Source organism: Palaemon carinicauda, chromosome 7 (assembly GCF_036898095.1).
Source record: "Palaemon carinicauda isolate YSFRI2023 chromosome 7, ASM3689809v2, whole genome shotgun sequence".
NCBI classification, from domain to species: domain Eukaryota; kingdom Metazoa; phylum Arthropoda; class Malacostraca; order Decapoda; family Palaemonidae; genus Palaemon; species Palaemon carinicauda.
Window position 1 is genome coordinate 11,419,419 of NC_090731.1, and position 25,794 is coordinate 11,445,212.

At 41.6% G+C, this 25,794-nt stretch overlaps 2 protein-coding genes across 4 annotated transcripts in view; both read left to right on the forward strand.

Moving 5' to 3' along the window:
- The window catches only part of LOC137643848 (recQ-mediated genome instability protein 1-like), a 301,889-nt gene that overhangs the window by 105,146 nt on the left and 170,949 nt on the right, over positions 1-25,794 (forward strand). The gene's annotated exons all lie outside the window — the stretch shown is intronic.
- The window catches only part of LOC137643844 (transient receptor potential channel pyrexia-like), a 55,656-nt gene that overhangs the window by 24,294 nt on the left and 5,568 nt on the right, over positions 1-25,794 (forward strand). The gene's annotated exons all lie outside the window — the stretch shown is intronic.

Genomic DNA, 25,794 nt, shown 5'->3' on the forward strand with positions numbered 1-25,794 from the left:
TGTATTGTTATTGTTATTATTAGTTTTTATTATTAGTATTATTATTAGTATTATTATTATTAGTAGTAGTAGTAGTAGTAGTAGTAGTAGTAGTAGTAGTAGTAGTATCTAAGCTACAACCCTAGTTGGAAAAGCAGGATGCTTATAACCCCAAGGGCTCCAACAGGGGAAAATAGCCCAATGAGTAAAGAAAATAAGGAAAATTTACAAATGAAGTTTAAGAACAATAACATGAAATAAATCTTTCATATATAAAGAATAAAATCCTGAAAATAACCTGAGGATAAAAACTTCAAAATAACAAGAGGAAGAGAAACAAGATAGAATAGTGTGCCCAAGTGTACCCTCAAGCAAGAGATCGCTAACCTAAGACAGTGGAAGGCCATGGTACTGAGGCTATGGCACTACCAAGACTAGAGAACTTTGTTAATCAAAACCCTGAAATAGGCTACAACTTTTATGGTAAAACTTTGTCAATCAAAACCCTGAAATAGGCAACAACCTTTATGGTAAATCTTAGTCAATCAAAACTGAAATAGGCTACAACTTTTATGGTAAAACTTTGTCAATGAAAACCCTGAAATAGGCTATAACTTTTATGGTAAAACTTTGTCAATCAAACATCCTGATATAGGTTAAAACTTTTATGTTAAAACTTTGTCAATTAAATCCCTGAAATAGGCTACAATTTTTATGGTAAAAGTTTGTCAATCAAAACCCTGAAATAGGCTACAACTTTTATGCCAAAACTTTGTCAATCAAAACCCTGAAATAGGCAACAACCTTTATGGTAAAACTTTGTCAATCAAAACTGAAATAGGCTACAACTTTTGTGGTAAAACTTTGTCACTCAAAACCCTGAAATAGGCTATAACTTTTATGGTAAAACTTTGTCAATCAAACTCCCTGAAATAGGTTACAACTTTTATGGTAAAACTTTGTCAATTAAATCCCTGAAATAGGCTACAACTTTTATGCTAAAACTCTGTCAATCAAAACCCTGAAATAGGCTACAACTTTTACGATAAAACTTTGTCAATCAAAACCCTGAAATAGGCAACAACCTATATGGTAAAACTTTGTCAATCAAAACTGAAATAGGCTACAACTTTTGTGGTAAAACTTTGTCAATCAAAACCCTGAAATAGGCTATAACTTTTATGGTAAAACTTTGCCAATCAAAACCCTGAAATAAGCTACAACTTTTGTGGTAGAACTTTGTCAATCAAAGAAATAGGCTATAACTTTTATGATAAAACTTTGTCAATCAAACCCCCTGAAATAGGTTACAACTTTTATGGTAAAACTTTGTCAATTAAAACCCTGAAATAGGCTACAACTTTTATGGAAAAAGTTTATCAATCAAAACCCTGAAATAGGCTACAACTTTTATGGTAAAACTTTGTCACTCAAACCCCTGAAATAGGCTATAACTTTAAGTAAATCTTTGTCAATCAAACCCTGAAATAGGCTACAACTTTTATGGTAAAACTTTGTCAATCAAAACTCTGAAATGGGCTATAACTTTTAAAGTAAATCTTTGTCAATCAAAACCCTGAAATAGGCTACAACTTTTATGGAAAAACTTTGTTAATCAAAACTCTGAAATAGGCTACAACTTTTAAAGTAAATCTTTGTCAATCAAACCCCTGTAATAGGCTAAAAATTTTATGGTAAAATCTTATCAATTATAACCCTGAAATAGGTTACAACTTTTATGGTAAAATTTTGTCAATCAAAACCTTGAAATAGGCTACAACTTTTATGGTAAGACTTTGTCAATCAAATCTCTGAAATAGGCTACAACTTTCATGGTAAAACTTTGTCAATCAAAACCTTGAAATAGGCTACAACTTTTATGGTAAGACTTTGTCAATCAAATCTCTGAAATAGGCTACAACTTTTATGGTAAAACTTTGTCAATCAAACCCCTGAAATAGGCTACAACTTTTATGGTGAAACTTTGTTAATCAAAACTGAAATAGGCTACAACTTTCATGGTAAAACTTTGTCAAATAAAACCCTGAAATAGGTTACAATATTTATGGTAAAAGTGTGTCAATCAAAACCCTGAAATAGGCTACAATTTTTATGGTAAAACTTTGTCAATCAAACCCCTGAAATAGGCTACAACTTTTATGGTAAAACTTATTCAATCAATCCCCTGAAATAGGCTACAACTTTTATGGTAAAACTTTGTCAATCAAACCCCTGAAATAGGCTACAACTTTTATGGTGAAACTTTGTTAATCAAAACTGAAATAGGCTACAACTTTCATGGTAAAACTTTGTCAAATAAAACCCTGAAATAGGTTACAATTTTTATGGTAAAAGTTTGTCAATCAAAACCCTGAAATAGGCTACAACTTTTATGGTAAAACTTTGTCAATCAAACCCCTGAAATAGGCTACAACTTTTATGGTAAAACTTATTCAATCAATCCCCTGAAATAGGCTACAACTTTTATGGTGAAACTTTGTTAATCAAAACTGAAATAGGCTACAACTTTTATGGTGAAACTTTGTTAATCAAAACTGAAATAGGCTACAACTTTCATGGTAAAACTTTGTCAAATAAAACCCTGATATAGGTTACAATTTTTATGGTAAAAGTTTGTCAATCAAAACCCTGAAATAGGCTACAACTTTTATGGTAAAACTTTGTCAATCAAACCCCTGAAATAGGCTACAACTTTTATGGTAAAACTTATTCAATCAATCCCCTGAAATAGGCTACAACTTTTATGGTAAAAATTTGTCAATCTAACCCCTGAAATAGGCTACAACTTTTATGGTAAAACTTATTCAATCAATCCCCTGCAATAGGCTACAACTTTCATGGTAAAACTTTGTCAAATAAAACCCTGTAATAGGTTACAATTTTCATGGTAAAACTTTGTCAATAAAAACCCTGAAATATGCTATAACTTTTAAAGTAAATCTTTGTCAATCAAACCCCTGAAATAGGCTACAACTTTTATGGTAAAACTTTATCAATTAAAACCCTGAATTAGGTTACAACTGTTACGGTAAAAGTTTGTCAATCAAAACCCTGAAATAGGCTACAACTTTTATGGTAAAACTTTGTCAATCAAAACCCCGAAATAGGCTACAACTTCTATGGTACAAAGCAATTTAGTTAAAACTTTATCCCTTTACAGTTTGGTGTGTGGTTTTCATGAATCCTGTAAACTGTATTTCCTCACTACATATTCTTGATGTAGGAATTGGATTTTAAAATTTTGATAAATTCATAATGAACGTTCATAGTAAAACAAAAATTCTAGATTAATATTGAACGAACTACCAGTCATTTATTGTATTTAAATCATCCCCCAAGATGTAAAGAACTAGAAAAGGAACAGAAGATAACGTCAGTTCAGTTAAATCTTCCCTATAACTTTTCTTCTCTTCAAAAGAGGACCTTTGTTAGTTGGCAGTTATGTCATCGCCACAAAGCCAGCCAAGTACCTGAGCGGACTATAAAACTCAAGTGGTAAACTGCCCGCCGACGCTGCCTCATAAAAACTCATGATTATGCTTGCTATTAATTAATATCCTGCACTAAGAGCTCGTGGATTAGAGGATAAATTTTGGATTCAAACGTATATAAAAGGGGGCAAATACATATTTGATGATTGTTAATTGACATTTCAAATATACGAGAGTGTGCTGTAAGTGGCGCGGTGTATATGTCCTGCAGTATGGTTCAAAATTAACCTTGCGCAATAGTGAAAGTTGAAATTAACGGTTTGGTAAAAGAATGCGGTTAAAAACCCCTCTTGAAAATTTGGAATGTTCTCCACTGACACATCTGAAGCTGCAGTGGTGTTGATAAAATACCACAGCCAGTGTGGGAGCTTTCTCACCGCTTGTATACAAACAGATTTTCGGAGTGTGATTTAGCATTTGGTGGATGCCTTCATGATTATTAATAGATTGCCTTATGCCATTTGAAAACCCAGACACACGCTCACCGTGACCATTTAAAATCGTAGGCCCAATTCCTTGTTTGGGCCACCAGAGACATTGTAGTTTTCCTGGAAGCAAATCTTCGTGTTGGATATAACTCCACAATTTCTAGCTGTGGCAAGGTAACGGAGGTGTACAGTAGGCGCGCGCGCGCACACACACACACACACACACACATATATATATATATATATATATATATATATATATATATATATATATATATATGTGTGTGTGTGTGTGTGTGTGTGTGTGTGTGTGTGTGTGTGTGTGTGTGTACATACATATCGAATGTGTGATTGATTAATTTATCTATGGAATTTGATTTCATTCATGTGATCCGAGAAGGTCATGATACATTAAGCGAATTCAATTAACTGAGAACTGTTAGTGCTACAAAGGCCTATCTTCAAAAGCCCAATTTAACATACCGCCTAGATTGACCGAGATTAAATTTATTCATTTTCTTAAACTGTAATTTCATTATTATTATTATTATTATTATTATTATTATTATTATTATTATTATTATTATCAATGGCCGTACGTTCACTTGGAAAAAATCATGATAGGTAATTTATATGGTGAGGAAATATTAAAAAAAAAAAAAAGGTACCGGCATGTAAACGAAAGAGAACAAAATATGGCGAAACACTAACGAAAATGGAAAATTAAAGGAAAATTTATATATATATATATATATATATATATATATATATATATATATGTGTGTGTGTGTGTGTGTGTGTGTGTGTGTGTATGTGTGTGTAAATATATATATATATATATATATATATATATATATATATAACCACACATGTGTATACATACAAATGCGAATATAAACATATATGTGCATAAACATGCGTATACATACAAATGCGAATATTAACATATGCGCATAAATATTACCAGATATTAACAGCAACTCCTTCTTTACAAAGTTAACCTGCTTCGCGTGACATGAATATCAAATAAGTACTCAGTGGCCCGAAAGGAATAAGGCGTCTCTTGTTCAATCAAAATGGGGGTAAGGCGTTTCCCCTAAGGCGAAAGACTGTCTGTATAGTATTCCCCAGTCAAGGAGTTGAGTCTTGGTAATAAGTCACTCTTTGAAGTGGCTGACAGCGCCGATGCGCGGGGTTGATTGATACTCGCTGAGTGGGGTGGAAGGAAGACGAATTTGATCGGGTGGAAGGAAGAAGGATTTTCTGAAAAGGATTTCAGTGATAGTATTATGGAGTATGAAAACGGATGCGAACGAGGGACAATGAGAAAGGTTGTTAAAAAGTTGTGATAGTTCTGCACAAATCACTTCAGAATATTGTTCAGAATTCAGATGTCTGGTTGTTCATTTTATTTTTCAAACTTGCGTCTGTTTATTGTCTTTCTGTGCCAGTCCACGCCCCCAAACTTTCTTAGTTTGCCAATCCATCGTCTTCTCTTCCTTCCTCGGCTTCTTTTACAATCTCTAGGGATCCATTCAGTTATTCTTGATGTCCATCTCTCTCTCTCTCTCTCTCTCTCTCTCTCTCTCTCTCTCTCTCTCTCTCTCTCTCTATATATATATATATATATATATATATATATATATATATATATATATATATATATATATATATATATATATATATATATATATATATATATATATATATCGTCATCAGTCGTAATTAGTCCACTGCAGGACAAAGGCCTCAGACATGTTTGTGGTCTTTTGATGCCAGACTGGCATATATATATACATATATATATATATATATATATATATATATATATATATATATATATACATATATTACAATTAGGTAGAGACTGATACAGTTACTGTTCACAAGTTAGTATTTAATGAGTTAAATGAAACTAGGAAAAATGAGACAGAACAAAGGATGTCTGCCATTAATACTAGGGTTACAGTAGTTTGAAAAAAAAAAAAAACCTACATGAATTCTGAACGGTATTTTGAAGTAAATTTCTGTCTATACGACAAAACTATAGCAACTTTTTGATACACTCTCTCTCTCTCTCTCTCTCTCTCTCTCTCTCTCTCTCTCTCTCTCTCTCTCTCTCTCTCTCTCTCTCTCTCTCTCTCTCTCTCTCTCATCCGATTCCAAACTCCATTATACTGAAATCCTTGTAAAAAAAACTCATCTTCCTTCCACCCCACTCATTTGGTATCAATTATCCCATTGAGTATGAATTAGGTATATATTTCCATACATGCCTTTTCTTTTCTACCACTAAAGCTGTATATCTTCCATCTTAACTCTCTCTCTCTCTCTCTCTCTCTCTCTCTCTCTCTCTCTCTCTCTCTCTCCTCTCTCTCTCTCTCTCTCTCTCTCTCTCTCTCTCTCTCTCATTGAAATAAGAATGGTATTTACAAAAAATACAGTTTAAAATTAAGTCACTTACTGGATAATATCCCGCAAAGAACCACAGTTGGTGAGGTGGACGAGGATAAGTCGTACAGTTAGAAACGGATGAACAATGAAAGGACATAACTGCACGGCATGACACATCTACGTGGACGAGAATCATCGGTGCTGTAAAGAAAAATTAATTAAATATTGATTATGAAAAGGTTTCATATGTAAAGTAATTCAACATTTTAAATATTTCATATGCCCTATTTTATTAGAGCCCATTTTCATTTTATTTTGTTACATACATATTTTAAATGCTATAAAAATTACTGAAAATTATCTTACCCTTCCAGTGCTAGGGAAGGACAATTGTCTACAGTCTATACCATCATCATCACAGTTTTGCGGAAGCTCCACTGGGGTCGCTGGAGAAAGTGTTTTAGACTCGGGAGAGTCTGTGGTTGGATGAGAATGTGGCCATTTCACTTGGGGGGGTGAAGAATATCATGAAGGGAGCTGCTTTGCCAGCTTATTTCATCCATGATGCTCTTGCAGGTTGAAAAACCCTCATCCATGGTACACATGAAATTGACGGCACACACCAGTGAAGAGGTTCATGCTGTAGGCCTTTTTTATTTTTAATCCTACACCATTTATGACATATCTGCCAGCTTTTCAAGTGTGATGCCCTCATCCTCTTTGTCAGATTCCTCAGCTTTGTCCTCCTCCACTTCCTCACTTGCTGAACAGTCTAATTCAGCCAGTTCTTCCTGGATTAGGTTCTCGTCATGCCCATCAAGCAACTTGCTTGAAGCCTTCAATTGACACTTTCTTTGCCAGGTTCACAATCTTCTTGACTGTCTGTTGAAAAGCAGCATCAGGACTGAAGCCGGAAAAGTCCTTCACACAACCTGGCCACAGACATTTCATGCAAGCATTCAGTCTGTGGTTGGATGTCAATGAATGATTCATCAACAACAGACAGACATTCTGCAATTGTGAAGCCTTTCCAGTACTAGGTAACTTCGAGGGCAGGATCATTATCCATGGCTGTATGAAGTCACACCATCACATGTCTGCTATAATGGGCCTTGAAGTTCTTGATGACACCCTGCTCCATTGGCTGGATGAGATGCAGTACCTTGACGGAGGAAGGATGTCCCGCAGCATTATCAAGAGTCCGTAGGACCTTAAACTCCAGCCCTTTATTCTGCAAATAACACTCAATCTCCCGGCACAAAGCAGTAATGAAACCAGTCAAGGAAGAGCTCGCTTGTCGTCCACTGCCTTCTTGCTGTGCATCCAGCAAACAGGCAGCATGTTCATGTTGTGTCGTTGGAGTGCACGGAGCTTTGCTGACTTGTAAATAAAGCCAGGTCAAATAATGCGACCCACACCATTTCCATACAAAATCAACATACACCTGGGGAAGACAGAAAAAGGCACAATTATTAGAATGGTATTTAAAAACATACAGTACACTTATGTTATATTTCAAAAAGTGCAGTTACATGTATAGTAAATATATTTTTTTCAACATGACAGAATTTCTAGAAAATTAGAGAAACCAAAAATTTTACATCATTAACCTACCTATGCTTTCCTCCTGGGCAATACAGTACAGTACATATATTTTGAGGCATCTTCTAAAAAAGCCTGTCAAGCAATATAAAAAACGTATATATTAACACTAAATAATACTGTATTGTAATGAATATTCAAATTAATGTACTGTACACCATGTACAGTATGTATATTAATCATTAAAATTACTTAAATTTATACTGTACATGTATGTATGCTAATCACAATTACAGTTAAGTTAAATGTGCATACAGTTGAACATTTTTAATCAAGAAAGCAAATAAGAATTTCACATCAATGTTCATAAACTTACCAGTTTCATCCATATTCCAAACAGGTTTGTACCCCTCCTCCTTGATGAAATTAAGAAGCTTCGCTGGGCAAACTTTCGCTGCCTCATGGTCCACTGAGCCTGATTCCCCAGTAATTTTTGTTTTTTCAATGGAAAGCACTGTTTAAATTTTAAAAACCAGCCTTTTCTGGCTTGGAAAGGTGTATGCAGGACAGATGTGGCATCTTGAGTGGTGGTCAAATGAGATTCATCTTGCGTGAAATGACGAATTAGAGACTTAGCTTCCTTCTGTATGATGAGCGAGTCGATGGCTATTCCTTTGTGTGTACTTGATGCTATGTATTATCCTTAACATGGATATTAATACCCAATGTATAAATTGGAAATTAAGAATTATTATTATTATTATTATTATTATTGTGCAAAAACCAGGTATTTTTCATTCAGATCAATCATGCCCTTTTTCCCTCACTTTCAATATACTCTTCAAACTGCGTGGAGCACTTGTCGCCATGGCAGCATGAATCATTTTGTGTTCTTCTCCATGTACCTCATGGTATTGTCATTCAGCCTGAAAAGTTGTTCTACGGCTGCATAAGACATTCCTTCCTTGCAATTATCGAGAACTTCTATCTTCTCTTTAAGAGTCATGACCTTCCTCTGTCACTTAGCAGTAGTTTGAAAAGCTGAAGTAGCTCTCTTAGGGGGCCATGGCATTGATAAAAGATCACTTGTTGTTTGACTTGTAGGAGATGCTTTCACAATGAAGGATGCCATAAAAGTGACGTGGTGCTGGGAGGAATACAACGCAAAGGCCACTTGCAAAGAAACGCGAGCTATTGTCAACGTCTATCTGTGCACAGCAATCCTAACTGCGAGAAATCAAAATTTTATTTAAATATTATGCGGATCTCTTTACCGTAATAACTGAGGACTGACTGTATTATTATGTTTACAACAATCAGCTATGAGAAGGTGGCCAATCACGATGCTATGGGCGCAGCATGTTAAGAGAATTTTTAGTTGCTCCCAGTTGCTTCCTATTAAGGTGCAGATCCATGACCAGGCAGATCCTGAGGGGCAAGCATCATTACCAGAGTATAATAGGGAACGGCAATGATCGCCAATGACATCAGAAGCTAGAGAAGTACAGGCAAGCAACCTCATTGCTGTGTTCATAGTTCTGGCAAGGAACGGTGATGCTGACAGGCACACGATTCCAGGCAAAACACGTTTGTTAGTTTTTTATTTAGTCATACATACATACATATACCAAGGCACTTCCCCCAATTTTGGGGGGTAGCCGACATCAACAAATGAAACAAAAACAAAAAGGGGACCTCTCCTCTCTACGTTCCTCCAGCCTAACAAGAGACTCAACCGAGTTCAGCTGGTACTGCTAGGGTGCCACAGCCCACCCTCCCACATTATCCACCACAGATGAAGCTTCATAATGCTGAATCCTCTACTGCTGCTACCTCCGCAGTCATCTAAGGCATCGGAGGCAGCAGCAGGGCCTACCGGAACTGCGTCACAATCGCTCGCCATTCATTCCTATTTCTAGCACGCTCTCTTGCCTCTCTCACATCTATCCTCCTATCACCCAGAGCTTTCTTCACTCCATCCATCTGCCCAAACCTTGGCCTTCCTCTTGTACTTCTCCCATCAACTCTTGCATTCATCACCTTCTTTAGCAGACAGCCATTTTCCATTCTCTCAACATGGCCAAACCACCTCAACACATTCATATCCACTCTGGCTGCTAACTCATTTCTTACACCCGTTCTCACTCTCACCACTTCGTTCCTAACCCTATCTACTCGCGATACACCAGCCATACTCCTTAGACACTTCATCTCAAACACATTCAATTTCTGTCTCTCTGTCACTTTCATTCCCCACAACTCCGATCCATACATCACAGTTGGTACAATCACTTTCTCATATAGAACTCTCTTTACATTCATGCCCAACCCTCTATTTTTTACTACTCCCTTAACTGCCCCCAACACTTTGCAACCTTCATTCACTCTCTGAAGTACATCTGCTTCCACTCCACCATTTGCTGCAACAACAGACCCCAAGTACTCAAACTGATCCACCTCCTCAAGTAACTCTCCATTCAACATGACATTCAACTTTGCACCACCTTCCCTTCTCGTACATCTCATAACCTTACTCTTACCCACATTAACTCTCAACTTCCTTCTCTCACACACTCTTCCAAATTCAGTCATTAATCGGCCAAGCTTCTCTTCTGTGTCTGCAACCAGTACAGTATCATCTGCAAACAACAACTGATTTACCTCCCATTCATGGTCATTCTCGTCTACCAGTTTTAATCCTCGTCCAAGCACTCGAGCATTCACCTCTCTCACCACTCCATCAACATACAAGTTAAACAACCACGGTGACATCACACATCCCTGTCTCAGCCCCACTCTCACCGGAAACCAATGACTCACTTTATTTCCTATCCTAACACATGCTTAACTACCTTTGTAGAAACTTTTCACTGCTTGCAACAACCTTCCACCAACTCCATATAACCTCATCACATTCCACATTGCTTCCCTATCAACTCTATCATACGCTTTCTCCAGATCCATAAACGCAACATACACCTCCTTACCTTTTGCTAAATATTTCTCGCATATCTGCCTTACTGATTCATACAACCCCTACCTCTTCTAAAACCACCCTGTATTTCTAAGATTGCATTCTCTGTTTTATCCTTAATCCTATTAATCATTACTCTACCATACACTTTCCCAACTATGCTTAACAAACTAATACCTCTTGAATTACAACACTCATGCACATCTCCCTTACCCTTATATAGTGGTACAATACATGCACAAACCCAATCTACTGGTACCATTGACAACAAAAAAACACACATTAAACAATCTCACTAACCATTCAAGTACAGTCACACCCCCTTCCTTCAACATCTCAGCTCTCACACCATCCATACCAGACTCTTTTCCTACTCTCGTTTCATCTAGTGCTCTCCTCACTTCGTCTATTGTAATCTCTCTCTCATTCTCATCTCCCATCACTGGCACCTCAACACCTGCAACAGCAATTATATCTGCCTCCCTATTATCATCAACATTCAGTAAACTTTCAAAATATTCCACCCATCTTTTCCTTGCCTCCTCTCCTTTTAACAACCTTCCATTTCCATTTAGTCATACATAAATATTATTTGCATTGTCAATGGTTTTACCACCTCACCACAAAATTGTATGTGTTTGGCTATATTCGTGTATAATTGGTCTAAAGTCATTTTACAGTTCATTAAAATAGTTACAATAGTTCCCCTTGCAATTCTTTCAAAGAGTTGCAATTGCAACACTTCAGTGCAGTTTTCTTCATCTTCATTTTAATCTTGCTGCTCACCATGAGTATTAAAAATCATCAAATAACTCCTGAGTCCAAGTTCTGATTGAGTTTTGTAACCTTGCATGGTAAACAAATAAAGGATTGAATTTTGGATTTATTGATTTCAGCTATATAAGCACAGAACTGGGTCCTGTGAAGCCATTTAGCACCCTAGTATATCTAGGGTAGAAGCCTAGAGTTAGGTTATGAGGTAAAGTTTTTAAGAGGTTGAACAAAAAGATGGAAGGTTTAAAGGTTGCTCATAAGCAAAGGCAAGAGACTGACAATGCCCTTGAGGTGACCATATATACATATGTTCAGTCCTCAAGCTGCTCTCTACCCAAGCTAGGATCAGTGAGGGCCAGGTAATGACTGCAGATGACTCATCAGGTAGACTTATCGGTTCCCCCAGACCTCCCTTCCTTAACTCAAGGATAATGAAGTTGCATACTACAAAAAACCACCGAGCTTGAATGGGACTTGAACCCCGGTCCAGCGATCGCCAGGCATGGACATTTCCAATAAGCCACCACAGAGATAAAGTAGAAGAATGTAAAGCAATACCAGTTAGGGTTCAAAGGAACACTCCTAAAACAATTCAAGGAATGCCCAGTTACGGGTCAAAGGAACGCTGCTAAAACACTCAAGTAATGCTTACAGTACGCTGCATAAGATACACTACGGACACTAACCCCCCTACAGAAACAAGTGAAGGGACCATGGGGCTAAGCTAGATCTGGTAGCATTGTTTGTTGCCAGATACATGCCTTTGGTTTTCAAGCTTTTAATGGTAGCGTCCTTGCCTGGTGATTGCCAAACTGGGGTTCGAGTCTTGCTCAAACTCATTGGTTCCTCTGGTCACTGCAACCTCACCATCCCTGTGAGCTAAGGATGGGGTGTTTGATGGAGCCTATAAGTCTATCTGCTAAGTCATCAGAAGCCATTGCCTGGTCCTCCTTGGTCCTAGCTTGGGTGGAGAAGAACCTTGGGCACTGATCATATGTAATATGGTCAGTCTCTAGGGCATTTTCCTGCTCGATAGAGAAATGTCACTGTCCCTTGCCTCTGCCATTTATGATTGGCCTTTAAACCTTAAAAACTATTGTTGTTTGGTGACGATGTTTGCCCAATGGCCACTGCCAGGTAACGTGTACGCATCCTTTGGAAATTCCTATTTTTCAATATTTAACTTAGCCGGTGATTATATAGTTGCAACTCTGTTGCCCGACAGACAACTCTACGGTAAAAACTCGCCAGCGATCGCTACACAGGTTGCGGGTGTGCCCAACAGCGCCATCTGTCGTCCAGATACCCAGTACTCAATGTAAACAAAGACTCAATTTTCTCTCTGTCGAGCTATCGACAAGACGTACTTACTCGCTGTTGCTAAACTGGAGTTTTTTCACAACTAATTGGTGAAGTACTTTATTCTAGTTTTGAGCTTTCGCTATGCAGGTGTTTTATCTTCATCTTAAATCTTGAACTCGTTTTGGATAGATTTAATTATGGTGACAAAGAGAGTATGGACTTTCTTTCACTTTTAAATGGCCGACCCTTCCCTTAGACGGAAGTGTGTTTAGGCTTTTAGTAATTATCTTATCACGTTATAGATTTTCCTCTTTATATTTTATATCTCTCCGCCTTTATAGGCCTCTTCAATTAACTTTCCATTTATTATAAACATATAAAAATAATTTTAATGTTTTGTTTATATAGACCTTTCCTGAGAGTAGGCGGTCCTAACTTGGAAACCGAAGTTAATCAACGTTGAGCCCTTTATATCGTAATTAGCTTTTAAAGAGCTAAGGCTTTAAAACCTTTTAAATGTAATATTTTATGAAAGAATTTCTTTGATAGTCTTCGTACTGTTTTCAAAGATGAACTAACGTTTAGTTTAATTATGCTACGCAGTTGTTGACGTTCAGGACGTTCAACATGCGCTCTATCGTTACGATAGAGAGAGAGTGTATCACGGTTTCACTTTGCAGTAAGAGTAAATCGATTCTGACGTTTTGTTCATTCTTTCTTAGCTTAAATGTTTTAAATTCTATTTTAAAGGAACTTTTTATTTGAAAAACCTTTCAGTTTTTTCCTTTAGTCAAATAACATGTTTTTTTGACGAAATATAATTGGGCTCTTCTCTTAGGTGCGAAATCAAGAGAGAAAGAGAGAGAGAGATAAAGACGGAGGGAGAGAGAGGAGAGAAAACGTTCCGTTCAAGCGGGTAACGTTGTTCTCGAATTACTCTCGTCCCTAGTCGCTGTACGGGGAGGAAGGATAAAACGTTTTTAGTTTTTTTTTCTCGTCCCCAGGCTATGTGCGGTGAGATTGAAAACGTAGTTATATGAACTAGTGTTTAGTCTCTTTCCCAGCCACTTATTTTTTATCTTAAAATATGTTTTCTGTTTTTTGCTGGTATTAATGAGCTTGCATTATACGACTGATTTCGCAATTACTACCTTTTAATGAAGGGTAGAATTGCGTGTTTCAGGTAGAAATCAGTAAAAGTTTCGATTTCAGTGAAATAAGTGCAAAACAGAAAATCGAAGTGATAAAGTGATATGCGCAAAGTGTTACAGTGTTGCGTCCGAGGGTTCGTCTGTTCGTGCCTGTCGTTCACCTAGTCCGGGACCTCTTGCATGCTCCCAAGCCCAGGGGAGAAGTAATGTCAAACGACTTATGGGTTCGAGAGGCCTTGATCAACGAACAGACGTTTTCCCTCTATGGTATCGGGTGTATCTTACCAAGATCTCCCCTACCATAAGACGAGAGAGACGTTGTTTCTCCTCGTCATCCGAAGGCTTTTCGCATAAGAAACCTGTCACAAGGTTTCGAAGCCCTTAAGCTAAAGTCAGTCCTTTCAGGACAGGTCCAGCGTCCTGGTTACAACCATTAGGACAGCTCTGACCCTATGCAGTCATCGGATAACTGCTCGCCGCCTAACAAAAGCGTAACACAGACTCCGAGAGTCTTTTTTTGTTGGCAAAGTGTTGCGGTCACAGACGTTACCCTCGTCTCTTACCACAACCATTTCCGTTGATCCTTAATGGGTTGTATGGCAAGACATGCAGTATATGCTTGCCTCCCTTATGGAAGACTATTCTGCCGATTAGTCCGTTGAGTCTAGCCGTTTATCTCATCGATATCCTGGCTTTCAGCCAACCTAACGTTCCTTTGTGCTTACTGTTGACGTTGGCGTAGCTTAGTCACGTCAGTCAGGTTGTTTAGAACCACACTCGATGCGGTCTCGTGTGGTTTTTCAGCCGCATTTGGACGTTAGGCCACTTGCTGATGCTCCTGTTGACGTTCAAGACGTTCACTAACAATCGGAGTTGACTTGTTTTGACGCTGTGCGTCAACCTCCGCATTCTAGAGTTGTTTTGACTGCTCAGTCTAGGCAGTCAAAGCAGTCTCGAGTGGACGCTGTGCGTCCTCACGCACCTGTTGTGGTTGACAGTTCAGTTGTTGACAGTTCACAGACTGTCAAGCAGTTACATGACGTTGCGTTCTGGTCCGCTACTAATGCACCAGTGAGTGTGGACTCTGCTTGTAAAGCATTGCCACCACGGTTGGTCTCTCCCTTGCTTGAGACTCAGCTTTTATCGGACAAGGTTCCTGTAGATGAGGAAGTTGCTGTTCCCCCTCCTACTGATATTCCCTTGAGGACTCTGTCAGATGGAGAGGAGCCTAAAGCTGCTTAGCCTCCTATGGACTTTAATTAAATCATGATGATTTTCTTAAGGATCTTTGTCCGGATCTTTTTGTGACTGCTGCTCCTCGTTCGCCTAAACGTCAGAGCTTACACTAGGCCTAGCTACTTCGAAGCCGTTGTTTTTAAGCTAGTGCTCTCTCGCTCTCCTAGAGAGCTTTACGTTGGCTAGGCGACTGGTTTTTCACCAGGAGGAGTTTGGGGGATACAGCCTTTGCTTTCCCTTTTAAACTGGTTTATAGAGCGAGAGTCTGATATGACACGAGAGAAGTTCTCGGCTTGGGAGTTCATGCCTCTGCCCAGATAGACTTCTCAATTCTCGTAGACTCTCCCTGGCGCCTGGCCAGGAGACGCTCCAAGTTGTTTACAGGTCAACTTCACAGCTGTTTTCGAGCCTTTGAAGTTTTGCTGTACAATTATGTCATGCATAACAAGGCTTTCAGGGATGGTAAGCGGTACCGCCTCAGTCGCTAACCCCGTCTGTTGCCACACCTGCTCCCGTAGACCCTAAATGGGCTTTGCTGCAAGACATGCAGTCCAAGCTTGCGTCCTTGATAGAGGACTTTAATGCGGAGAAGGTTGCTACCGAACCTTCTGGCCAACAACCTTCCAACCGGTCGGTTGTGCGCCCTGTTGACGCTGAGGTAACCTACTCGCGTCTGCCGGTTGAGGTGGTTCCTCCACCGATGCGACCCAGTGTGGGTTGCCAGCCGCACGTTGACGTTAAGCGACGCTCGGAGGTGGTTGTTGACGTTCAGGACGTTCAACTACCAGCAGAGGTGACTTGTTTTGACGCAGTGCGTCAACCTCAGCAACCCGGTAGGGTGTTGACTGCACAACCCAGACGGTCTAGACAGTCTCGGGTTGACGCTGTGCTTCCTCGCGCACCCATGGTTGTTGACAGTTCACAGACTGTGCAGCAGTTCCATGATGTTGCGTCCGGCTCCGTCACGCATCCACCAGTGCGACCGGACTCAGCGAGCCAGACGTTGCCCACTCCGTTGCCGTTTCCTCATCAGTTTTCGGATGAGGAACCCTCTGATGAGGACGTTGCTGAACAACAAGACGATCAGCCCCCAGAATAGATCAAGCCCTGCTATCCATCCAGAAGATGCTGAAGAAGGAACGCTGCTCAGTCAGGCTGTGGATGAGTCTGGTAGGGACGCTGTCATCCGTGGAACAATTTGTGTCACTAGGAAGACTACACCTCCGTCCTCTTCAATACCATCTAGCTTTTCACTGGAAAAAGGACAAGACGCTAGAAGCGGTCTCGATCCCGGTTTCCGAAAAGATAAAGTCTTGTCTGACTTGGTGGAAGGACAATATCAACCTAAGAGAGGGTCTTCCCCTGGCTGTTCAGACTCCCAACCACGTTCTCTTCTCGAACGCATCGGACGTGGGCTGGGGCGTGACACTAGACGGTCGGGAATGCTCAGGACTGTGGAACTCGAGTCAGAGGAGCATGCATATCAACTGCAAGGAGCTGTTGGCAGTACATCTGGCCTTGAAAAGCTTCAAGTCTCTCCTTCGAGGCAAAGTGGTGGAAGTTAACTCGGACATCACCACGGCCTTGGCGTACATCTCCAAACAAGGAGGTACCCACTCACTGACGTTGTACGAGATCGCAAGGGACCTGCTCATCTGGTCAAAAGGTCAAGACATCTCCCTAGTAACGAGGTTCATCCAAGGCGACTTGAACGTCATAGCAGATTGTCTCAGTCGGAAAGGGCAAGTAATTCCAACCGAATGGACCCTCCACAAGGATGTGTGCAAGAGACTTTGGGCCACTTGGGGTAGAACCATCCATAGATCTCTTTGCAACCTTGCTGACCAAGAGGCTTCCAATCTATTGCTCTCCAGTCCCGGACCCAGCAGCAATACATATAGATGCTTTCCTCCTAGATTGGTCACATCTGGATCTCTACGCATTCCCACCGTTCAAGATTGTCAACAAGGTACTGCAGAAGTTCGCCTCTCACGAAGGGACAAGGTTGACGTTAGTTGCTTCCCTCTGGCCCGCGAGAGAATGGTTCACCGAGATACTTCGATGGTTAGTAGACGTTCCCAGTAGTTTTCCTCTAAGGGTAGACCTTCTACGTCAGCCACACGTAAAGAAGGTACTCCAAAGCCTCCACGCTCTTCGTCTGACTGCCTTCAGACTATCGAAAGACTCTCGAGAGCTAGAGGCTTTTCGAAGGAAGCAGCCAGTGCGATTGCTAGAGCAAGGAGAGCTTCTTCCATTAGAGTCTACCAATCGAAGTGGGAAGTCTTCCGAGACTGGTGCAAGTCAGTTTCTGTATCCTCGACCAGTACCTCTGTAGCTCAAATAGCTGTTTTTCTCTTATACCTGAGAAAAGGACGATCCCTTTCAGCTCCCACTATCAAGGGCTACAGAAGCATGTTGGCATCGGTCTTCCGGCATAGAGGCTTAGATCTTTCCAAACATAAAGATCTGCAAGACCTCCTTAAGTCTTTTGAGACCACCAAGGAGCGTCGTTTGGCTACCCCTGGATGGAATTTAGACGTGGTACTAAGATTCTTCATGTCAGACAGGTTGGAGCCGCTACAATCAGCCTCCCTGAAAGATCTCACTTTAAAGACACTTTTCCTGGTATGCTTAGCCTCAGCTAAAAGAGTCAGTGAGATTCATGCCTTCAGCAAGAACATCGGATTTTCGTCAGAAAAAGCCACATGTTCGCTACAACTTGGTTTTCTAGCCAAAAATGAGCTGCCTTCTCGACCTTGGCCTAAATCGTTCGATATTCCCAGTTTATCGAAGATTATAGGCAATGAACTAGAAAGAGTCTTATGCCCTGTGAGAGCTCTTAAGTTCTATTTAAAGCGCACTAAACCTTTACGAGGCCAATCTGAAGCTTTATGGTGTTCAGTTAAGAAACCATCTTTGCCTATGTTAAAGAATGCTTTATCCTACTTTATCAGACTGTTAATACGAGAAGCTCATTCACATCTGAGTGAGGAAGACCGAACTTTGCTTAAGGTGAAGACGCACGAAGTTAGAGCTGTAACAACTTCCGTGGCCTTTAAGCAAAATATATCTCTGCAAAGTATAATGGACGCAACCTATTGGAGAAGCAAGTCAGTGTTCGCGTCATTTTACTTGAAAGCTGTCCAGTCTCTTTACAAGAACTGCTACACACTGGGACCATTCGTAGCAGCGAGTGCAGTAGTGGGTGAGGGCTCAACCACTACAATTCCCTAATTCCATACCCTTTTAATCTTTCTCTTGAAATGTTTTTATTGTTGTTTTTTTGGGTTGTCCGGAAGGCTAAGAAGCCTTTCGCATCCTGGTTGATTTGGCGGGTGGTCAAAGTCATTTCTTGAGAGCGCCTAGATTAGGGGTTTTGATGAGGTCCTGTTGTATGGGTTGCAACCCTTGATACTTCAGATCCTAGGGGTCGATCAGCATCCTAAGAGGATCGCGAGGCTCCGTAAGGAAGACGTACTTAAAAGGCAGAGTAATTGTTCAAGTCGACTTCCTTACCAGGTACCTATTTATTTTGTTTTTGTTATTTTGATAACTTCTAAAATGAAATAAAAACTCTTAGCTCATAAAAGTGTAAACATATATTGCTGGTCTCTACCCACCCCCCTGGGTGTGAATCAGCTATATAATCACCGGCTAAGTTAAATATTGAAAAATGTTATTTTGATAATAAAATAAATTTTTGAATATACTTACCCGGTGATTATAAATTAAAGGACCCTCCCTTCCTCCCCAATAGAGACGCAGTGGGACGAGGAGAAAATTGAGTCTTTGTTTACATTGAGTACTGGGTATCTGGACGACAGATGGCGCTGTTGGGCACACCCGCAACCTGTGTAGCGATCGCTGGCGAGTTTTTACCGTAGAGTTGTCTGTCGGGCAACAGAGTTGCAGCTATATAATCACCGGGTAAGTATATTCAAAAATTTATTTTATTATCAAAATAACATTTTTTCATGCTAACAACAGGTCCAAGACTATTCTTGCCAACAACTCATTAAATCTCTTGTTATAATTCTCAAAATACTACAACTGTCAAGCTACATTTGTTAAGTTGAATGTGAATTTGATACTGAAATGGATTTTTAAAAATTCTATTAAACTTCTCACCTGAGAACTAATTTGAATTTTTTTTTCATCTTTACTTGCTTTAACTTGTTATATATTTTCAGTCTGGTTTTTATCTCTCCACTATCCCTGCCAACCATAATGGTTGAGCCAAAAGCTTAATATGAGATATTGTACTTATAACTACTTCATCAAATATTCTTGCAAATGTATGGGATTATTAATGTACCTGCAATACAGTAGTTCAGAATCAAGGATTATTAGTTTCCAATGTTTATGTAACTGGATGACAGTATCTTTGTCACTCTTTTATTTATTAAACCAAATACATGAATATTCTGAAAATGTTATTTTTATTAGTAAAATAAATTTTTGAATATACTTACCCGATAATCATGTAGCTGTCAACTCTGTTGCCCGACAGAATTCTATGGAGGGATACGCCAGCTATCACAATACTAGAAGGGGGTGTACTTACCAGCGCCACCTGTGGCCAGGTACTCAAGTACTTCTTGTTGACACCTCCTCAATTATTCCTCGGTCCCACTGGTTCTCTATGGGGAGGAAGGGAGGGTCAATTAAATCATGATTATCGGGTAAGTATATTCAAAAATTTATTTTACTAATAAAAATAACATTTTTCAATATTAAACTTACCCGATAATCATGTAGCTGATTCACACCCAGGGGGGTGGGTGAAAACCAGTGTACAAGATTAAAGGATAGCTAAGTATCCCATATTTCATATAACAGTTATCTCAAATAACAATGAAATAATAAGTACCTGGTAAGGAAGTCGAATTGAACCGTTACTCTGTCTCTTTTTTAAGTTCGTCTTCCTTACTGAGCGCAGCGTTCCTCTTGGAGGCTGAATCAACTCAAAGGTGCTAAAGTATACAGGGCTGCAACCCATACTAAAGGACCTCATCACAACCTTTAACCTCGGCGCTTCTCAAGAAAGAATTGACCACCCGCCAAATCAACAAGGATGTGGAAGGCTTCTTAGCCGACCGAACAACCCATAAAAAGTATTCAAGAGAAAGGTTAAAAAGTTATGGAATTATGGGAATGTAGTGGCTGAGCCCTCGCCTACTACTGCATTCGTTGCTACGAATGGACCCAGGGTGTAGCAGTACTCGTAAAGAGACTGGACATCTTTGAGATGGAATGATGCGAACACTGACTTGTTTCTCCAATAGGTTGCATCCATAACACTCTGCAGAGAACGGTTCTGTTTGAAGGCCACTGAAGTAGCCACAGCTCTCACTTCATGTGTCCTTACCTTCAGCAAAGCAAGGTCTTCTTCCTTCAGATGAGAAATTGCTTCTCTAATCAGAAGCCTGATGTAGTAAGAAACTGAGTTCTTAGACATTGGTAGAGAAGGCTTCTTGATAGCACACCATAAGGCTTCTGATTGTCCTCGTAATGGTTTTGACCTTCTTAGATAGTACTTAAGAGCTCTAACAGGGCAAAGTACTCTCTCTAGTTCGTTCCCCACCATGTTGGACAGGCTTGGGATCTCGAACGACTTAGGGCAAGGACGGGAAGGAAGCTCGTTTTAGCCAAAAAAACCGAGCCGCAAGGAACATGTAGCCGTTTCAGATGTGAAACCTATGTTCCTGCTGAAGGCGTGGATCTCACTTACTCTTTTACCTGTTGCTAAGCACACGAGGAAAAGAGTTTCTAATGTGAGGTCCTTAAAAGAGGCTGATTGGAACGGTTCAAATCCTGATGACATTAGGAACCTTAGGACCACGTCTAGATTCCAGCCTGGAGTGGACAACCGACGTTCCTTTGAGGTCTCAAAAGACCTAAGGAGGTCCTGTAGATCTTTGTTGGAGGAAAGATCCAAGCCTCTGTGGCGGAAAACCGCTGCCAACATACTTCTGTAACCCTTGATCGAAGGAGCTGATAGGGATTTTACGTTCCTTAGATGTAACAGGAAGTCAGCAATCTGGGTTACAGTGGTACTGGTTGAGGAAAACTGCATTGGCCTTGCACCAGCTTCGGAAGACTTCCCATTAAGACTGATAGACTCTGAGAGTGGATGTCGTCCTTGCTCTGGCAATCGTTCTGGCTGCCTCCTTCGAAAAGCCTCTAGTTCTTGAGAGACTTTCGATAGTCTGAAGGCAGTCAGACGAAGAGCGTGGAGGTTTGGGTGTACCTTCTTTACGTGAGGTTGACGCAGAAGGTCCACTCTAGGAGGAAGAGTCCTGGGAACGTCGACCAGCCATTGCAGTACCTCGGTGAACCCTTCTCTCGCGGGTCAGAGGGGAGCAACCAACGTCAACCGTGTCCCTTTGTGAGAGGCGAACTTCTGAAGTACCCTGTTGACAATCTTGAACGGCGGGAATGCATACAGGTTGAGATGGGACCAATCCAGCAGAAAGGCATCCACGCGAACTGCTGCTGGGTCTGGAATCGGAGAACAATACAAGAGGAGCTTCTTGGTCATCGAGGTAGCGAATAGAACTATGGTTGGCTGACCCCACAGGGCCCAAAGTCTGCTGCAAACATTCTTGTGAAGGGTCCACTCTGTGGGGAAGACCTGACCCTTACGGCTGAGGCGATCTGCCATGACATTCATATCGCCCTGAATGAGCCTCGTTACCAGCGTGAGCTTTCGATCTTTGACCAAATGAGGAGGTCCCTTGCGATCTTGAACAACTTCCTCGAATGAGTCCCTCTCTGCTTGGAGATGTAAGCCAAGGCTGTGGTGTAGTCGGAGTTCACCTCCACCACCTTGTTAAGCTGGAGGGACTTGAAGTTTATCAAGGCCAGATGAACTGCCAACAACTCCTTGCAATAGATGTGAAGTGTCCTTTGCCCCTGATTCCATGTTCCCGAGCATTCCTGTCCGTCCAGTGTCGCACCCCAGCCCGTGTCCGATGCGTCCGAGAAGAGACGGTGGTCGGGGGTCTGAACAGCCAAAGGTAGACCTTCCTTGAGAAGAATGCTGTTCTTCCACCACGTTAGAGTAGACCTCATCTCTTCGGAGACAGGAACTGAGCCCGTCTCTAGCGTCATGTCCTTTATCCAGTGAGCAGCTAGATGATACTGAAGGGGGCGGAGGTGGAGTCTCCCTAACTCGATGAACAGGGCCAGCGATGAAAGTGTCCCTGTTAGACTCATCCCCTGCCTGACTAAGCATCGGTTCCTTCTCAGCATGCTCTGGATGCATTCTAGGGCTTGGAAGATCCTTGGGGCCGACGGACAAGTCCGAAAAGCTCGACTCTGAAGATCCATACCCAAGGAAACAATGGTCTGGGATGGAACGAGCTGAGACTCCTCAAAATTGACCAGGAGGCCCAGTTCCTTGGTCAGAACCATAGTCCATTTGAAAATCTCCAGACAGCGACGACTTGTGGGAGCTCTTAAAAGCCAGTCGTCTGACGGAGCCGGACACAAGATCATGATACTGCTGCACAGTCTGTAAACTGTCAATCATGGGCAAGCGAGGAAGTACAGTGACAACCCGAATCTGTCTAGACTCTCTGGGTCGTACAGACAACTCCTTAACGGGTTGCTGAGGTTGCCGCACTGCGTCACAACAAGTCCCTTCTGTTGGTTGTTGAACGTCTTCCCCGTGACACATTGACTCCGTAAACAAAAAATCCTCTAACAAGGACTAAGCTTGGACTGCATGTCATGCAACACAGCTCAAGGTCTATGGGAGCAGGTGTGGTAACAGACGGGATTAGCGGCTGAAGTGGAACCATTACCTTCCCTGTAAGCATGTTATGCTTAAATAAAAGTCCATAAGAGGTTATGCAGCTAAAGGCTCCCTCCAAATGACAGAGTCCTCAAGGGAATATCAGAAGGAGGGAGAAAAGAACTTTCTCATCTACAGGGACCTTATCCTAGAAAAGCTAAGTTCTCTGAGTGAGGGTTCACTGGTGCAAAAGCAGCAGACTAGAAGGCAACGTTATGAAACTGCTTGACAGTCTAGTGAGTTGGCAACAACCCAAGATATGTTGAGAAGCATGCGGTAAGGTATGCAGAGTATGATGAATGCAGAGTATGCTGTATGCAGAGCATGCTGTATGTAGAGCATGTTGTATGCAGAGCATGCTGAATGCAGAGCATGCTGTATGCAGAGCATGTTGTATGCAGAGCATGCTGAATGCAGAGCATGCTGAATGCTGAGCATGTAGTAAGCAGAGCCTGCTGTAAGCAGAGCCTGCTGTAAGGAAAGCAGAGCGTGTGCATGGCGTTTAACATTCTCAGAAATTCCATGACCAGTGCTAGAGTGCTTTATGCATGCTTGCATGGGGTTTAAAAATCAACATAATGTTTACCTTACATTCATAACTCATGATTCATATTTTTGCCATGGTTTGAAAATGGAGGTAAGGTATGCTGAACAGCAGAGTCAGAACGAGCTGGAACAACAACAGTGGAAGGTGCAGAAAGTTCCTGTTCCTGTGGTATGAGTGGAGCGTGAAGAGACCGAGGTTGCGCAGAACAAGGTAAAGTTCCCGCAAGCAGAGGTGTCTGAGGCGCAGGATCAGGGTGCACGGGTTGAGCTCGGTGCAGCAGCTGAGGAGACTGACTCACAGGTGGAAGAGGTTGTACCTCCACCGAGAGTTGCACCACCGGTGGAGCAGCCAGGGGAGGAGGAGGAAGAGTGGAGTAATCCTCCTGATCCCAAACCAAAGGTTGCCTTAAAGAAGGCTGAGGCTGAACAACACTGGGAACAGCGAACACAGAAAGAGGTTCAACATCGTACGCCTGGCAGATGGTGCTGCGACTGGGTGCAGCGAGTGCAGGCGGGTTGAGCACAGGCTGAACGGGTGCAGGTGGAGGTGCAACACTCTCAGCCCGACACTCACGCAACAGGTCCGAAAGCTGTGCTTGCATGGACTGTAGTAGAGTCCACAACATCGTACGCCTGGCAGATGGTGCTGCGACTGGGTGCAGCGAGTGCAGGTGGGTTGAGCACAGGCTGAAAGGGTGCAGGTGGAGGTGCAACACTCTCAGCCCGACACTCACGCAACAGGTCCGAAAGCTGTGCTTGCATGGACTGTAGTAGAGTCCACAACATCGTACGCCTGGCAGATGGTGCTGCGACTGGGTGCAGCGAGTGCAGGCGGGTGCAGCCGGTTGGTGCACCACCGGTGCAGGCGGGTGCAGCACAGGCTGAACGGGTGCAGGCGGTTGGTGCACCACCGGTGCAGGAGGAGGAGGAGGTGCAACACTCTCAGCACGACACTCACGCATCAGGTCCGAAAGCTGTGCTTGCATGGACTGTAGTAGAGTCCACAACATCGTACGCCTGGCAGGTGGTACTGCGATCAGGTGGAGCGAGCATAGGCGGGGGGAGTGTAGGCGCACTCTCAGCCCGACAAACTGATGACTGAGGAGAGTCAGAGCTAACCCAATGACTGCATCCGGGTTGTTGAACTTTACTTCGTACGTCTGGCATAGGTCTGGACTTACGTTTAAGAGGTCTTGAGACCTGAGACCAGCGTTACTCTGCCTATATTTTCTCCTCTAAATCTCTTCTGCAGACGAGCAAAATAAGGGCTCAATCGTCTGCGGGTGGGAGTGACGGTCTCGGTAAGACACGCCCACAACCACCGAGGATACTTCTGTGCGCCGAACAAGGCCTGCCGAACCCTTTTGTCCTTCGACATTGCTTCTCCCCTGGGCTTGGGAGCTTGCAAGAGGTCCCGGACTGGGAGGACGACTGGCGCGCACAAAAGTACCCTCACGCATAACACTGACATACTTTGCGCTAATCACTTATCACTTTGATTTTCTGTTTGCACTTATTTCACTGAACTCGAAACTTTAAGTGGTTTGTACCTGAAACACGCAATTCTATCCTTCTCAAAAGTTAGTAATTGCGAAAACAGAATTACAATGTAACAGAAAAATCTAATGAAAGAAAATTCAGTGGCTGGAAAGAGACTAAACACTAGATCACTCTAGAAACGTTTAGTTTCTTCCCCTAAAGAGACTAGGGATAAGAGCAAAACGATAACGACGTTACTCGTACGCCTGGCAGGCTTGAGGGAAACGTTTATCCTCTTTCTCCCTCCGTCTCTATCTCTCTCTCTCTCTCTCTCTCTTGACTTAGAACCTGAGAGAAGAGCCCAATCATATATATCGTTAAAACATATTATTGTTAAAGGAAAAAACTGAAATATTTCCCAAAAAGAAAAGTTCCTTATTAGGATCAAAACCATTAAGTTAAGAAAGAATGAACAAAACGCTAGACACGGTTACTCTTACTGCAATGTGAAACCGTGAACATTCTTTCTCTATCGTAACGATAGAGTGCAAGTTGAAACGTTCTGAACGTCAACAACTGCCGAGACAAACAAAACGTTAGTTCAACTTTGAAAAAGTACGAGACTATCAAAGAAATTCTTTCAAAGACCTTAAAATAGCATAATATGTTAACAGGTAAA